At 48.1% G+C, this 16,632-nt stretch overlaps 1 protein-coding gene across 4 annotated transcripts in view; it reads right to left on the reverse strand.

Moving 5' to 3' along the window:
* FAM168A (family with sequence similarity 168 member A) overlaps nucleotides 1-14,956 on the reverse strand; it is a 78,093-nt gene extending 63,137 nt beyond the window's left edge. For 2 of the 4 annotated variants that reach the window (XM_051779550.1, XM_051779548.1), the window contains exon 1: nucleotides 14,817-14,956. The gene's annotated coding sequence lies outside the window, so the exon portion shown is untranslated. The remainder of the gene's footprint in view (nucleotides 1-14,816) is intronic. The other 2 variants (XM_051779551.1, XM_051779549.1) reach the window with 1 other exon arrangement.
* Nucleotides 14,957-16,632: the final 1,676 nt, after the last annotated feature.

Consider the following 16,632-nt stretch of genomic DNA (forward strand, 5'->3'; position numbering starts at 1 on the left):
CTGACACGTCTCCCTGCTGCTTGGGAAAGATGAGCAGAGGGAAACATGACACAGGGAAGAGTTTTTTCTTCCTTTTACTCTCATTTCCACCCTCCCAAAAGAAAAAAATGAAGGAGTCTGAAGAAGCAGAAATAGTGACTAATCCCAAAAGTTTAAGAATAAATGTATTGCTCCCACGCAAGGTTGTCCACAGCCACCTGAGCACACTCATAAAAAGCAAGTCTTACATTTAATTGTTAGAAGTTAGGTAGTTTACCTTTGCAGTTATAGGCCTGAAACTGCAGGGAAACATAAATCCCTATAAAATTTATAACAACAGCCAAGATCCTTCTGATGGTTCAAAACTGAATGTTGCCAAACATGGGAGATTTTGGAAATAAGTCTGAAAAACGGGGAGAGTTAACCATAGAAAAGTGAGTGATTTCTGGAATCACAAGATGGTTTGGGGTGGAAGGGACCTTACAGACCATCCATGGGCAGGGACACCTTCCACTAGCCCAGGTTGCTCCAACCTGGCCTTGGATACTTCCAGGGATCCAGAGGCAGCCACAGCTTCTCTGGAAAACCTGTGCCAGGGCCTCCCCACCCTCCCAGCCAGGAATTCCTTCCCAATATCCCATCTAAATCTGTGCTTTGTCCATGTGAATCCATTCCCCCTTGTCCTGTCCCTCCATCCCTTGTCCCCAGTCCCTCTCCAGCTCTCCTGGAGCCCCTTTAGGCCCTGCCAGGGGCTCTCAGCTCTCCCTGGATCCTTCTCTTCTCCAGGTGAACCCCCCCAGCTCTCCCAGCCTGGCTCCAGAGCAGAGGGGCTCCAGCCCTGGCAGCATCTCTGGGGCCTCCTCTGGACTCTCTCCAGCAGCTCCACATCCCTGTGCTGTTGTTCCCAGGGCTGGAGCAGCTCTGCAGGGGGGTCTCTCCTGAGGGGCAGAATCCCCCTTGCTCTGCTGGATCAGCCCAGGGCACGGGGGGGTTTCAGGGCTGGATCACATCCACCTTTTCATTCCCCAGCACCCCCAAATCCTCCACCCAGGGCTGCTCCCCATCCCTCCACCCCCCCAGCCTGTGTTTGTGCCTTTTTCCAGCTGCCTTTCCCTCCTGAGCTAGCCCTGGCACCGCTGGCAGGGCAGAACCAGCGGGGTCATGGCACGAAACACTCCACCAGTGAAGTATCATTTAGTTTGTGTGCAATTAAAACCATTTCATTGTCTCATCAGCTTCCCCGTGATACCCAATTAAGTAATAACACAAGGAAAGGGCTCTTAATTAATGAGGAAAATCCTCTACAAGCCAGACACAGGTGTGTATCTCAAGCAAGGCCTAAAAGAGTTGAACAGATCATTTAATCTTTATTAAAAAAACCCCAAAAAACTCCCCACTCAAATTTGTACCTAATTAACTCAATAGCAGGATTCTCTCTGATTTCTTCCAAGGGGGTTAAATTCCTTGGCAATATTCAACAATCAAGTGGTTTAGGAAAGATTCAAATTAAAGCTGACACTTGGAGGGCAGAGTGATCACAATTTGCACGTTGTTATTCCGGGGTTGGAACAAATGGGTTTAAATCATGTTTCTTCCTGCAATGTTTGCACAAAATCAATCTCCTGTATTGGTATTGAAGGAGCACATTTGGATTTATTCTTATCCCCAGCTCTGCTGTTCGGGTTGAGCTAAATGAAAGCCCAGCACTGTTGGATTAATCAGTGCGACATCTTTTCAAAAAAAAAAAAAAAAAAAGGCACTAAAAAAGGCAGAATATCATCCCAGGATTTTTTCCTTATGCGGTTCTGCAAGTGGGATGGCAAAATTTCACTGCAAAAATGACATTTCCATCGAGGACAGGAGTTTTAGACCCCCATTTCTGCAGCTAAAATCAAGTGGACATATGTTTTTAAATGCATTAAATGCACAGGATCATTCTTTAGGACTGGAAGGAAAATTGTGGAGCCAAAAAGTGGAGCTGTGATGGATGAATTTACTATCCATTTCTCTCCCATCTCTGCTTGGTTTCAGTGACATTGCAACCTGGATCAACTGGAATTGTTCAAGCCACAGTTTTCTGACAGCCAATATAACTCTCAGGAGCTGGACTTGCTGATCCTCATGGATCCCTTCCAATCCAGGATATTCCAGGAACTCTAAACATCCCTGTGTCCCTAAACTCCCCTGCTCATTTCCAGCCTCATTTTTTCCTGAAACGTTGGGAAATTCTCAATTTCTTCCCCTGAACAAGAATCAGGTATGGAAGCAAAGTCCTAAATCCTGACTTGAGGAGCAGGAATTGCAGAAGACATTATATGCAGAGAGTGAGGCACATGGAAATCTGCACTTGCCTTTCTTCCCAGATGCTCAAGCACAGTCACCTCCCTTGGGAGATCAGCCTTCCACCTCTTTTTTCCCTGGATAGCAAAGGAAACCAGCTTTCCAGAAACTCAAATCTTATTCACAGCACAAAACAGGTCTTTGATTTTAAAAAAAAAAATAAAAAAAATCAAAAAACGTTAAAATAAAATTCCAAGTACCTATCCAGGCTACAGGATCCGGTCCAAAGACTTCCACAGCAGATCCCGACAGGAAAGACTGACAAAGAGGACAGAGCTGCCAACCTGCACTTTCATAACCTCCCATGCCAGTTTTTTCCCCTCACAAGGTTCTTCCCTAAGCTCTGAATTTCTTCCTTCAGCTGCTCATTTCCAGCCCTTGGTACAAAGAAGCCACCGAGAGGATTTTTCTCTTTGATCAATCCCGTCCCACTGTTCAGAAAACAGGTTAAAAGCCATTAATGCTGCTTGTGTTATCCGAGCACTTGCTGGGATCTCATCTTTCCTAGGATTTATTTAGCCCTGACTCTCCTGACAATACATCTGAGGTGTTCTTAGATCCCTTCCAAACCAGCCAGAGCAGCACTTGTGGTGGCAGAGCCGGCAGGAACGAGTTTGAAATGCAGACAAAGACTGATCAATGCACGTGGCATTTTTTGTGGAAAGCTCTAGGAATCTGTCTGCCTGTCCCTCAGGGAAGTCTGGCTTCAAGGACCACTTGGAGCCATCCAGGAATACAACACATCACCTGGAGCCTGTGGATTTCAGAGCCTTTGTCTTGCTGCTCAGGAGCCCTCACAGGATTCTTGTTTTACCCACCCTTCGAACTCCGGTTTTTACAGTTTCCTAAATTCTTTTCCAAAGGTTGGGATGGGATCACTCTGGGGAGGAAGGAAGTTTACAGCTGGTGTGCACACAGCAAGTATTCAGGGGGTTCTGTGATCCAATCTAAGGGAACAGATTTATTCCCTAAATAAGACTTTCCCCCTTAACTCCCAACAATACAATTCCATCCCCCTCCAATACAATTCCACGCCTGTCTCCAGCTCTAGTTAATTTGAGTTCTATTCCAAACACCCCTTCCCACAGTGCCATCCTCCACAGGAATTTTCTCCTAGAACCAGGTGATTATTTGAAGGTGAAGGTTGGCCCAGTCAGTAAAAATTAATATTTCGATTCCTCACACAACCTCAGGGTCACAACCACAGGTGACTTCCCACAGTTCTTCCTCCCTGGGAAGAAAACACTGTTCAGGATTCCATCAATTTAAAGGCCAAGAGGGATCAGAGCTCGCCTAAAACTCCCCTCCTGCCTACACTCCCTGTGCGAAGCCAGACTTAGGCGTGTTTTTTCTAGTCCTCAGCCTATTTCTGTGGCTCTTCCCTTCCCCTCCAACTGATCTGGGAGCTATTTCGAGATGCCGAGATGGAAATCAGGAAAGTCACAGGCACCAAACACAGAAAGGAAATCTGTTCTCTTCTAAGTATTTTCTTGCTCAGAAACCTTCAATCCAAAAAAAAAAAACCAAAACAAAAAAAAAAAAAAAAAAAAAAAAAAATGCCTTTTTTGCTACAGCACCAACCCTGGTGTTTACAGCAACCCTTGGAGCATCACTCATGACAAAAGGCCCTCTCCGGCTCTCTTGGAGCCTTTTTAGGCACTGGAATGGGCTCTGAGGTCTCCCTTCTCTACTCCAGGCTCCCAAAATCCTGTTGGATACACTGCTAGTTCATTGCAACCCCTCTAAAACCCATCCTGGTTTCGATAACCTGTTTGTAATAATAATATAACCTGGTTATAATATAAATATAACCTGTTTATAAGGTGATTATTATCATCTTTATTTGATAACATGCTGCCAATTCTCCTAATGACAATATCACTTGGTCCTAAAACGCCTCAGAAGTCCAGTTTGCTGAGATACAAGTGAAAGAACAGCTTCCCTGGATGCATCCCTGGAGGTTTTATCACGGATACTTCTCAGTGCTGCTGCTTAATTTGACAACAGTAATTTAAGCACAGTCAACTGGATTTAATTTCCCAGTGAAGACAAAAAAACCTGGCAACTTATTTAGGCATTATTAACTCAATATTAAGTTGATATTCACTTGACTGGGACTTGCAAATAGATCTGCTCTAATAAGGCTGAGCTCAAGTCACCCCTTTAGTCACTGAGGTTTGGCTGTCTCAGTTCTTTTATAAAACCACTTTTAAGAGATGTTTCTTTGAATTCACTTCCTGGTGTTAATTGGGTTGGTTGTTTTTTTTTCTGTTCCCTACAAATCCAAAATGAACCAAACCAGGAAGAAACCACCAGGGTTAATTATAACCAGGAACAAAATCTCCAGTGCTATTTGTGGCACCAGTGGATTTTTAGCCCCTCTCTACTCAATAAAACAAACACAGAAGGGAACTCTGGAACTACATCCCCATGGATTCAGGTATTTTGGGAAGGTTTAGGATGTGGTGTCCTTGAATCTTTTATGCAGAGTCTCCCAATTTTTGTGGTTTCTTGCTGTATCCAGCTCCTTGAAATGGAGGTAAAATGCCTGAGGGTTTTATAACCTCTCCTGCTACTGCTCATTCCTCCTGTTCCCACTCTGGCAGGAAACATGACTCCCAGAAAACTGCTCCAATTCAAACAGATTTCCGCTCTGGGAACCAGGAATAGACTCTGGATACTCCCCAGTAACCTTAAAATGGATACTCCCATTACATTATTTCAATATAAAAAGATTTGCAGAGGGTGCTGATCTCCATCAGAGCATCTTCGGGAGAACAAATCTGAAATAAATTTAATATCCAGGTTTTTTTCTGCTCCCCCTTTACTCAATGGCAACATCCCTAAAAGTACCACAGGAATCAGCTCCTGGAGTCTACCTTGAGGCAGGGAAAGAAACACTGCCCTGTTTTCTTCTCCCCCAGGCCAGCCCATATTTCTGGATCCCTTCCAGCATCTCAGGATGTGCAGGAACCAAAATTGGATTGTTTTCCCCGGTGTTCTTCCCACTACCTTTTAATAAATAGAAACACCCACAGAAAGCAAGAAATATGAAATAATAATAAAAAGGTAACAATCACAGGGTTTTTCAGGCCAAGTAAAAACTAAAAGCACTGAAGACACAACTTTCTCCAGGTGGCACAGCAGGAAGCAAACTCCAGGAGCCATAAGCCCCTGGGCTTATCTCCATAGCCGGAAAATCCTGATAACACCAAGAAAAACATATTCCCAAATCAATGCCCTCCCTGCCCCAGGAGGGACCTCTGCTGAGGTCCTTTCAGACTGAAAAACAAGATTGGCAAGCAAAGCCCAGCTAATCCTGGCTGCCAGCACATCCCAGGGAACGGGGTCTATAAGATCCAAATCAGGACTTTGGCGGATCAAAGGCACCGGCCTGGACTGGGAACCACAATGAGGAAAACTCTGCAGTCCTGATGTCACAGAGAGACATTTCCATAGGACAGGAATAATTTGGTGCTTCAAAAGGAGAAATTCCACATAGGGAACGTGAAGGAACCCAACCAGGTGACCACCACCAGAGGGACAACATTCCCACTCCTTTGTTCCAAACAAGGGGGGACGTCGCCACTGTGGCATCTTCCAAGGCTTCATTCATCTATGGAATATTTGCCATATTCCAAATGGGAAACCAAGGCACTGCTTATGCAGTTTGGGAATTAGAGGGAAACTGTGGGCATGGAAAGAAGTAAATGCCACGATGGGATCATGGGAATGTGGTTCCTCACCGGCAAAATACAACTCACAGCATAAAAGGCTGGAGAATTGAGAGATCTCCCCTGAATGAAGAAGTTCAGCACAATTCTGGCCCAGATGATGAATTCATCCGCAAAAACTCTCCATGGAAGACAGTGGAATTTGGATGAAATGGTTAAAGCCGGCCACAAACGGTCTAAAAAGATGTGAGGGAAAAAGCCTCCCAAGGGCTGAGCACAAAGAGCCTCAGGCTGTGTGTGGGGAGAAGGAGAAAATACATGGACCACAGGCAGGGAAGAGTATTGGGAAAGCAGGAGAAAGTCAAGGACATCCAGAGGAAAACCTGAGTGGAAGTCACAGAAAAGCTCTGCGTGCACGTGAGCACGTCCTTAGTGCTGGCAGGGAAAGATGACCTTGGAATACGGAGCAAAATGGGCTCCTGCTGCTTTCTCCAGCCTCTGCAAACGTGCCTTGGGCACCAGCATGGATTGCCTCCCAGGAATACCTGGCTGCCATGGATTTCCTCTTCCCACAGGTCAAAAGGAACTGTGCACACTGGGAGCAGCGACGGCGTCAGCTGGAACTAAGCAGTGGAGGAAAGATTTCAGGGATCCTGGAAAAGAGCTCCAAAGGAAAGTCTAAGGAAAGGTTTGGCAATCTTCGCATGCTGGCATGCCAGGCTTTTTCTTCCCACTGGATTGAGGGTGCCAAGAGAAACCTAGAGGAGCTGCCTGTCAAACAGGCAGGAATCTGCTTCCAAGCAAGGCAGCGGCTTTTCCAGGCTCGGGAATAGTCAGGAAATGCTGCCTCAAAATGCCAACACTGCTCACTCCACACTCTATCCACAGCCTCCTGGTGCATCCACAGGTCATTGATCCCAGAGCTACAACAGGAATCCGGCACTAAAAGCAAGAGAAGGCCCCAAAGAAAGGTCGTGGAACTGAACAAGGCTGATGGGAGAATACGTGGATTTGAGTGATGGAACGATATTGCGGGGAAGGGAGAGGCCGGGAACTGCAGAGCCAGCACCTTTCCCAATAATAAGACACCTTCCCAGATGAAACTGCTGATGCATCCAGGAAAGGGATGAGCTAAACACAGGAGAAGGACACTTAGAAGGGGAAACGAGGTTCAAAGTCAGGCAAGAGTGTCCATAAAGAAAATGAAGCTTCTGTTCTATCCGTGGAGTCGGGATAACGAGCAGGAACAAATGGAATCCTGACCGGCAGCAGGAAAAAAGGGAGCACGTGACTGGACTGGAAAATCAGTTCAGATAGGAAAGGGAAGCCATGGCTGCAGCCTATCCCTAAAAAAAAGAGGGGGAAAAAAAAACCACAGAGAAGGCAGAAGGGACACAAAAATCCTCATGCCACAAGGAATTACGGGAGATCGGCTTCCCGAAATCCCAGGTGACAGTTTCTCCCACCGAGTCACTGATTTGGGCCTCATCACGAGCAGTGAAGCTGCAGAAATCACTGGACTCTGGTGAGCCTTGACAGCAGAGAAAAAGAGCAGACATTTAAATCTATCTCAGTAATTGAATCACGACTGTGAAATGGCTGATTGCAATAATTGATTTCTGGGTGACGTTTGTGCTCCCGAGTTCTCATCTCGACGAAACACCAACGTAATCACAGAGTCACTTAGGCTGGAAAAGACCTCTGAGATACCGAGTCCAACTGGGATGAAAACAGGCATCACTTAAGATGCAGATTTTCTACAAATACAGAGGGGAAAAATTAAGGAATTTGCATATAGATGATCCACTTATACTTGCTCCCAAAAGTTTCAAAGTGCCTTTGGGATCAAAAAGGAAACAGCTACAGAGCTTGGAAGAGCTTCTGAAGCAAATCAGAGATTTAACTCCCCTCACAATCAATGGGAAGACACTGGAAAAATTATTTAACAATTTCCAGAAAAGCAATTACAGGATAAAGCAAAAAAGTGGGTGACTGGAGATCAAACTGTGTCAAACCAAAACCGGCTGGTGGCACTCAATAAAGAGGAGAATCACCAGCAAATCCCAGGAGGGGTTGGGTGGGAAGGGACCTTAAGGATCATCCAGTTCCATCCCTTGTGCCAGTTACACATCCTACTATTCCAGGTTGCTCTAACCCAGCCTTGGACACTTCCAGGGATGGGGCAGCCACAGCTTCTCTGGGAAACCTGTGCCAGGGCCTCCCCCTCCCCACAGGGAAGAATTCCTTCCTAAAAGATCCAAGATATTGGAAAAGCTTTGAGCTGAATTGGTTAAGCAGCCACTGGCAGCTTCCTCAGGAGGCTAAGTACCTCCAAAACGAGAAGATATCAAGGAAAAATTAGAAACCAATTTTTCAGGGATGCTCTGGACAAAATGAGGGAAAACTGAGTCAGAACTGATCTGGATTTATAAAGAACAGGAACCAAATTAACGAGAGTTAACTCCATGTCATGGAAAATAGGCCTTGGCAAACAAAGTGATGTCATCCTTCCAGGAGATCCCAAACCAGGGAGAGGAAGGGAAGTGCTGAAATGGAACAGGCAAACTTTTGTTGAGCTTGATTAAAAAAATTCTCACTGGAAATGTCACCAAAACACACGGAACAGATTTGGGGGTGGCGACGAAAAGAGTCAGCCATGGAAAATCACCAGCACCAAAGGGAGCTGGGGTAGAGCCCAGCACCATTCCAGAGGTGAGGACAGTCCTGCAAATCCAGGGAACACAAGCTGAAAGCCACAACCTGAGGCACTGCCAGGCAAGAAACTGCTCAAGGCTCCCAGCACAATGCCATGAGTTCAACCTGCCCACAATAAACACCATTCCATTATGGAATCGAGGGTTCCCTCCTAAGGGAAAAGCTGTTGGGTATCAAAGCTCAGACAAGAAAAGGCCTTTGGAAGCAGTAGTTGGAAATTAATTCAAATTACACCTTGAACACTTCTAGGTTTGGGGCAGCTGCCCCCTCCCTGGGCAACCTGTGCCAATTTTTACCACCCACATTGTTCCTTCTCTCCAAGGTTCTCCCACGGGTGGGGATGTCCCCCCATTCCCTGGAATCCCTCAGGAACCCACCCTGTCCCTGCTGTCTGCCCCAGCAGTCCTGGAAAGCAGAACCATGTGGGGAAGATACTCCTGAGCTGCTCCCCTACATTTGCTTTTCCAAGGGCTTAAATACACGAACAGTAACAAAAAGATAAAAACAAAATATACAAACAAATAATTCTTATAGAAGCATTTTCTTGTCTTGGTTTCACCTCTCCCTGGAAGCACAACAAGAGGTCAGGGTGACACTTAGGAGGGTGTTTAGGTGGCCAAGTGGCCACCTCAGTCTGAACTCAGCACTGGCCACTCCTGTTCCACACCAGCTCCTCCTCCAACAAGCCCAAATCCAAGTGGAAACCTTATTCCAGCTGTCTATTCCACACAACCTCAAAAACAAGTGGAATGCTGTTGGTAAAAGTCTCATTAAAAAAAGAAAAAAAAAGAAGAATATTATTTGTGGAATAAACTACTCCGGAATAAAACGTTCACCACCGCCCTGGGCATCCTGGGGGTTGACTTAAACAACCCCTAGCTCATTGTTTTAAACAACCCCCTAGACCCCCTTGTCCATTATAAAAAAAAAAGCCAGTTGTCATTGCCTGCAAATCCAAGTGCAAAAAACCAACTGGAAAATGAGGGAACTCGGGACTTCCCAGCAGCCCCCAGGACGTGTTTCCTGCATCCCAGTGAGGGGATTGAACTCAGGGAGTCGGAATCTGATGGCAGAGAAAGCCCAAACCCTGGGCTTTGATTTGGGGCAGATAAAGAACCTGATGCTGTAAAAAGAAAAAAAAAAAAAGCACATCTTTTTTATTAAGTTCCACAGCAAATTAGAAGGAAAAACCCTTTTCTGGTCTATTTTAACTTGTGCTGCAGTCGGCAATCTTTATCCATTTTATCCAAGAATTAGACATGCCTAGCAGGCACGATGGCATCTATTACTATTTTTTTTTTTGCCAGTTTAGTACTTTTCCTCTCATAAAATACTCTAAGCTTGTCTCCAATAATCCTCCCAAATCTCTAACCCTTGCTGAGACAAGGGAGGCAAAAATGCTCAGCCTCCAAATACACTCCAGCATTAATCTTTCTATTGAGAAGGTAGGAAAGGCAAGATAAACCCCCTTTTTCTGCTCTCACTTCTCATTTCCCCACCTTCCAGGTTTCCACGTGACTGTTTCAGTCCGGGAGAGGAAGGAAAGACAGGGAGAAGGATGGGAATGTGGGGGTTTTATTCAGCTTTTACAAATCCCACGGGGGTAATTCCCTAAATGTTTTGCTGGGGAGCATCAACAGGCCCAAAGTTTCCTCTCCATGAAAGGCAGAGTCACCTGAAATTCCAGTGCAGTGCTCAGGGTTGCCAGCACATCCTTAGGAAACAAAACTCAGAGGAGCTTTGGGGAAAATTATCCAAGTCCCACTCCCACCCTAAAAAAAAATCCATTCAGCTCCATCAGCCTCAACAGCAGCTCATTCCCTACACAGGGAATGAAAAATAAAGAGCTTCCACGAATTCCAGAAGATCTGCAAATGCTGGATATACCTTAGAAGCCATATCATCCTTACTTCCTCCAAAAATCAGGCTTAAACAAATTTTATTGGGAAGGAATTCCTGGCTGTGAGGGTGGGGAGGCCCTGGTACAAGTTTTCCAGAGAAACTGTGGCTGCCCCATCCTTGGAAGTGTCCAAGGTCAGGTTGGAGCAACCTGGGATGGTGGAAGGTGTCCCTGCCCATGGAAGGAGATGAAACTTTTAAGAGTCAGTATTTTTTAATTCAGGGATTTAACAGGCAAAAAAAACCCACCCCAGACAGGTGGATTTTATTTATTATCACTGAAACAAAAACCTTCACCTGGTCCCTGAGCGACACGAGAATCCAGGAACATCCCACGGGACCGATCCACTGGCACTTGGAACCAGCACAAAAATGCAGTTTAAGTAGTTTGGAAAAATATCATAAAGTAAGGCAAGAAGACTTTTCCCATTCAGTCATTTCGGAATTTCTATGGACTGAACACGAGAACTTACGGATTTTAAGGAGTAAAACTGAGTTGATGAGGAAGATCCCGGTGTGGGCACGTCAGGGAGTTAATGCAGGACCAAGACACAGGAATGCTGCAGCACATGGAGAGACTTTATGGATTGCAGAGGAAACAGAAAGTACAGGGAGCTCTTGTGCTGCGGAAAGGGAAACCAGGGGCCTCTGCAGATACAATCAGGCCCCAAAGGCAGGGCTGGAGATAAATGAGGATCCTGATCCGCACCGAAGGAAAGAGGGAGCAGGGAAAGGAAGATATAAAAGCGGTGTTTCCCTTTTGGCAGCTCATCCACTGCTCCCAGCCTGGGAGCTGGGAATGTGCTCAGAGCTCAGGGGTGGAAACCTTTTTCCCCTCCAGAAAGGTCTGAAATGCCTGTAGCAAAAACACCTGGATTTCAGCAAGGTAGAATTATGTTTACCCACAGCTCTCATGGCAGGTGGGACTTGGTGACATTCCAGCAGGGAATGTCCCACTTCCCCAGAAAGGAGATCCAATTCCACAGTGGTTGCCTTCGAGAATGTCCCAAAACCTGGATTAAACCTTCCCCAAACCTGGATTAAACCTTCCCCAAACCTGGATTAAACCTTCCCCAAACCTGGATTAAACCTTCCCCAAACCTGGATTAAACCTTCCCCAAACCTGGATTAAAGCTTCCCAAAACCTGGATCAAACACCCCCTTCCCGTGCCTGCAGTGGCTGCATTTGCACCTCCGTGTCCAAGCCAAGGTTCCCGAGCTCTTCCAGCAGATTGGATAATTCAATTTAGGCTCAATTTAATTATGGTTTTAATTATGCTTTCAGTGGAGGTACTGAAGGCCTTTCCCAGAGCTGCTGCTCCAAAGTGGTTTTATTTGCCTGAGGAATGTTTGCAGGAGCACCAAGAGCAGCATCACCTGTTTTCCCTGGTTTTCCCTGTTATCCCTGTCATGACTTATGGATCTAAGGGACCAGGAAAACTCAATTGCACAGTGGGGTTTTAAAAATCCCTGGATAGTTCACCTGCTGCAATGCAGACTTCACGTGGAATTTGACAGATGATCAGGAAGGATCTCCACATGTTCCCCCTAAATGTCCATATCCCAGAGTTATTCCACATTAGTTTTGATACAATAAGTATGATTTAAGTTTCTCATTCCAAGGAATATTTCCCACTACTGAACAAATCCCAAACACCTTCGTGGCACACAGTCATTCTGCTTCCAATCCCTTTGTTCCAGAGGAGAATGGATGCGATTCCACCTCTCCAAAAAAAGTGTGTCTTTGCTACCAACCAGGAATTTTAATCAGCTGAAGGATACACCAAAACCCCCCCAGATCTGAGCAATAATATCTGTAACCCTTGCCCCACATTCCTTAAAATAAAGGCCACGTGATTTGGGAAAGATTCCTTCTGAAAATCATCACCATTTCCTCGGGTAAATAAAAAGTTGGGATGCAGAACCAGGTAAGTTGATATTTTCAACTTCCAGAACAAAAGTTAATCAGATTTAATAGATATTTCATGCAAAATGCACATTGCTGAGTGATATAAGTCCTTTGATAACTACACACATCTTACAAAGATAAATCTGCAGAGCATTTGTAGGTTGGTTTTTTTTTTTTTTAATATGCCCCATAAAGGTCAAGAAAATCCAGGAAACAGTTAAAATTTAAAAGCAGAAAGAACTGAAAAAAAAAGAAAAAAAAAGAAAATAAGCATTTGGCCTCTTAGTACTAATTTCCTTTTTCTTTACATTGCTCAACATCCCTCCTCAATTTGAGCCCTAATCAACAACCACTTCACAGCTCACATTTTATGAAATAATGCAGTTGATGCAATCAAGTCCAGCAAAATGTTTCCCTAAAGATGTTTCCATCATTCCCATTCCTTAAAAAAAACAAAACACACACATACACACAATAAAATAAAAAAAGCTCTTCCTCCATCACTATTTTACAGCAAGAATAAACACACCACCGCATCTTAAATCATATTTGGATTAAAACATAAATAGAATCACTTGGGGTTTCTTTCTGGTTGGTACAACATGTCTTTGTCCAGGAGAGGGGGGGGGGGGAAAGAAAAACCCTCAACCTGCTCATTTTTCCACAATTGCCAACATTCAGCACTAAATAAATGGAATTCAGCCTATGGAAACACAAACCATAACCTGAAAGCTCATCAGCATGGGCAGGGGAGGGGGGGAAAAAAATGCCCCCAAAACCCCAACTGGCCCCAAACCTCTTTTTCCTAATGAATATTTATTCTACTTCCATACTTCCAGGCTCCTCTGCTCTCCATAAAGCCCTAAAACCAAGCACCTTTTTGGCATTATCCCCCCCCCCCCCCCCCCCCCCCGACATCGATGGACTTCGCTGCCCTGGAAAAGCCACGACGCCAACAAACAGAGGATTCGAGCCATAAATACCCAACCCCCCCCGCCAACCACCACCTACGAAAAAATAAGGGAAACAACCCACATTTCCCTAAAGACAAGCGGTATTTTACATGGATAGGAGAAATAACGCCGCCTTACATCGCCCGACCTGGTTCTCCCCGCTCTCATTCCTACGGATGCTGCGCCGACATCCCCCCCCCCCCGCTCCCTCTCACCGAACCTTTTAACCGCTTTCAAACCAGCCCGACCATTTTAAAACCTCATTTTGACCATTTCAAAAAAAAACCATTTCGACCGCTTAAAACCCACCGTGACACACCCCCCTCCCCATTCCCCGAAGGGCAGCGGTTTTGGGATGGGGATGGGGATGGGGATGGGGATGGGGATGGGGATGGGGGGGGGGGGGTGGCACCACAACTCCCATCCCGCCGAGTTGCAGGCGGGCTCGCCGGTATTCCTGGATATTCCCTGATATCCCTCCCGCCGTCCCCACGTGCCCCTCGGGATATTTTTTTTTTGGGGGGGGGGGGCGGAGGGAACACCCACAGCCCGGGCATCCCACCCCTGACACGGGAGGGGGGCTCAAAACTGGGGGGGTACAGCCCACTGAGCCCCCCGTGGGGCAAATCCTGACACCAAGGAGGGGGGAACAGCCCAAGGGGGGCAACGGGGTTGGAGGGGGCAACAGGGTTTATGGGGGGCAATAAGATTTAGGGGGGTAACAGGGTTTATGGGGGGCAATAGGATTTGGGGGGGGCAACAGGGTTTATGGGGGGCAATAAGATTTAGGGGGGCAACAGGGTTTATGGGGCGCAACAGGGTTTGGGGGAGGGCAACGGGTTTTATGGGCGGGGGGGGGATACACAACAGGCTCTGGGAGGGACAACAGGCTGGAGGGGGGGAAATGGGGTCTGGGAGGGGGGCAACAGCTCTGGGAGGGGGGACACACACAACAGCCCCTGGGAGGCAAGGGGGGCAACAGCTTTTGGGGAGGGGCAACAGGCTCCGCGCTGGGGGCAGTAACCCCGAGGGACACACAGCCCTGGGGGACACACACAGCCCCGAGGGACACACACACAGCCCCGGGGGGGACACACACAGCCCCGAGGGACACACACACAGCCCCGAGGGACACGGGCTCTGCGGGGGGAGAGACAATCCCGGCGCCGTGTCTGGCCCCCCCCAGGGCTCTGCTCCCCCTTCCCCCGCACCCCGCGGGAAGGGGGGATGCTCCCCATCCTCCTCCCCATCCCCGACGGGGGTCGGGGGGACCCCGCACTCAACACCCTTCCCCGACCCCGCCTCTGTCACCCGGGGGTGTCCCCCCGCCGCTTCCCCTCGTCTCACCTGCGGCTGCTCGGGCGGCGGCGGCCCCTGTGCCGGTACAGCACCTCTCCCTTTCCTCCTCCTCCTCCTCTTCCCGCTGCTCCCGCAGCCGCCAGCCGGGAATGGGAAAGGGGGGAGGGAGGGGGGGGGCAGTACCACCAGCGGGACCGTTACAGCCCTTGCCCCGCGGGGACTACAGCTCCCGGCATGCCCCGCGCGCCGCTGCCGCCGCCGACGGCGGCAGCCCCGCGCGAAGCATGACGGGTAGCGTAGTCCGCGCAGCGGGCGGAGGGAAAGAGACACGGCGGCAGGGCCCGGGCGGGCGCGGGGTGTGTCGGGAACTGTAGTGCGGAGGGCGCGCCGCAAGGCACGGTGGGAGCTGTAGTTCGGTGAGGCATGGCGGGAGTTGTAGTCCGCGGCGGCTGCGCGGAGCGAGAAGGCCGCGGGTCGGGCGGTGCTAAAGGGGGATTCCGCGGGGATCTGGGATCGGACACGGCTCCGGGAGACTCTCCACGGGTCGCCCGGCCAGGCAGGGCTGCGGGACAGCAGTCGGAGGGGAGTGGGGAGCGGCGGGGCCCGGCCTTACCCGCACATCGACACCCCCCCCCCCCCGCGCCGTCGTGGAGGTCTGTCCCCGCCTTCTGACCCCAAAACAGCTCCTCAAAACAGCCCCTCAAATCCCAAACCAGCCCTTCACCCCAAAACTAGCTCCTCAAGACAGCCCCTCATCCTCCAAACCAGTCCCTCACACCCCAAACCCAGCCCCTCAAATCCCAAACTCAGCCCCTCATCCCAAACCACCTTCTCATCCCAAACCAGCCCCCCACCCCGAAACCAGCCCCTGCCCCTGTTTAGAGCAGGGAAAAGGAGTATTTTGGGAAAGAGATGAAGAATTCCCATGGGTCTCCACCCAGGACTGACACGGACAAGACTCTGTCCTTGCATATCTCCCCTTAACCCCTCAAAACTTGCTGCTGTCTGAAGTATTTTGCTTTTTTTTTTTTTTGTGCAGATTCCCACTGGAAACGTTGTTTCCCCAGCAATGGACGTGGAACAGCTCCCTGGGGAATCAGGGAATTGGGCAAGGGTGACAAGGTCCCTCCAGCAGGAATGTGGGACTGAGAGGAATAGCAAGTGTTGGATGTTGCTCCCCAGGTTTGGCTCTGAACTCCCAGAACTTCTGTCCCCAGGAGTCAGGGAGAATCCACAGGGAGACCCCGTTTCCCTGGGATGTGGGAAGAGTTTCAAAATTTCTTTGTTTCCTGCCCAAAATCCTGGAGAACCCAACCAGGCATGAGCCCAGCTGGAGGAAAGACAAACTGGAGGTGCCAAAGTCAGCCTTTTTTATTAAACAGCACCCAATTGCTTTGGAAAATGGGAGAGAATCCCAGATTTGGCTCTCCTGAGCGAGGGGCCGAGTGTGTTCCCCCATGGAATCCTCTCCTTTCTTCCACCACTGGCTGGAAAGAACTTCCTGGCTCTTTGGATCGCCTTTTCCACCCTTATCCTATTTAATGAAGAAGAACCCCACAGTTTACAAAAAAAATTAATAAGCCAGGCCCCCCAAATACCACACCAAGAGGAAAACCGATGGGAAAGCTTGGAGATAAATTTATGCCAAACTGGGCAGCCCAATCCCTGTGAATAGCCCGGGGTAAATCCAAATATCAGTCCCCATCCCTTTCTAAGGGAACTTTTTTTACAGATTCATTGCAGGACAAAACATCCAGCACCTGATTTCCAGATAATGTCCTGGATTTTGGGAATATTCAGCACCTCCAGGATGTTTTGCAGCTGGATAACCAGGTGTGGAGGGACACACCAGGCTGTGGGTGTG

This window comes from Manacus candei, unplaced genomic scaffold (genome assembly GCF_025592945.1).
Source record: "Manacus candei isolate 608988 ecotype Guabito, Panama unplaced genomic scaffold, ASM2559294v1 h1tg000014l, whole genome shotgun sequence".
NCBI lineage: Eukaryota > Metazoa > Chordata > Aves > Passeriformes > Pipridae > Manacus > Manacus candei.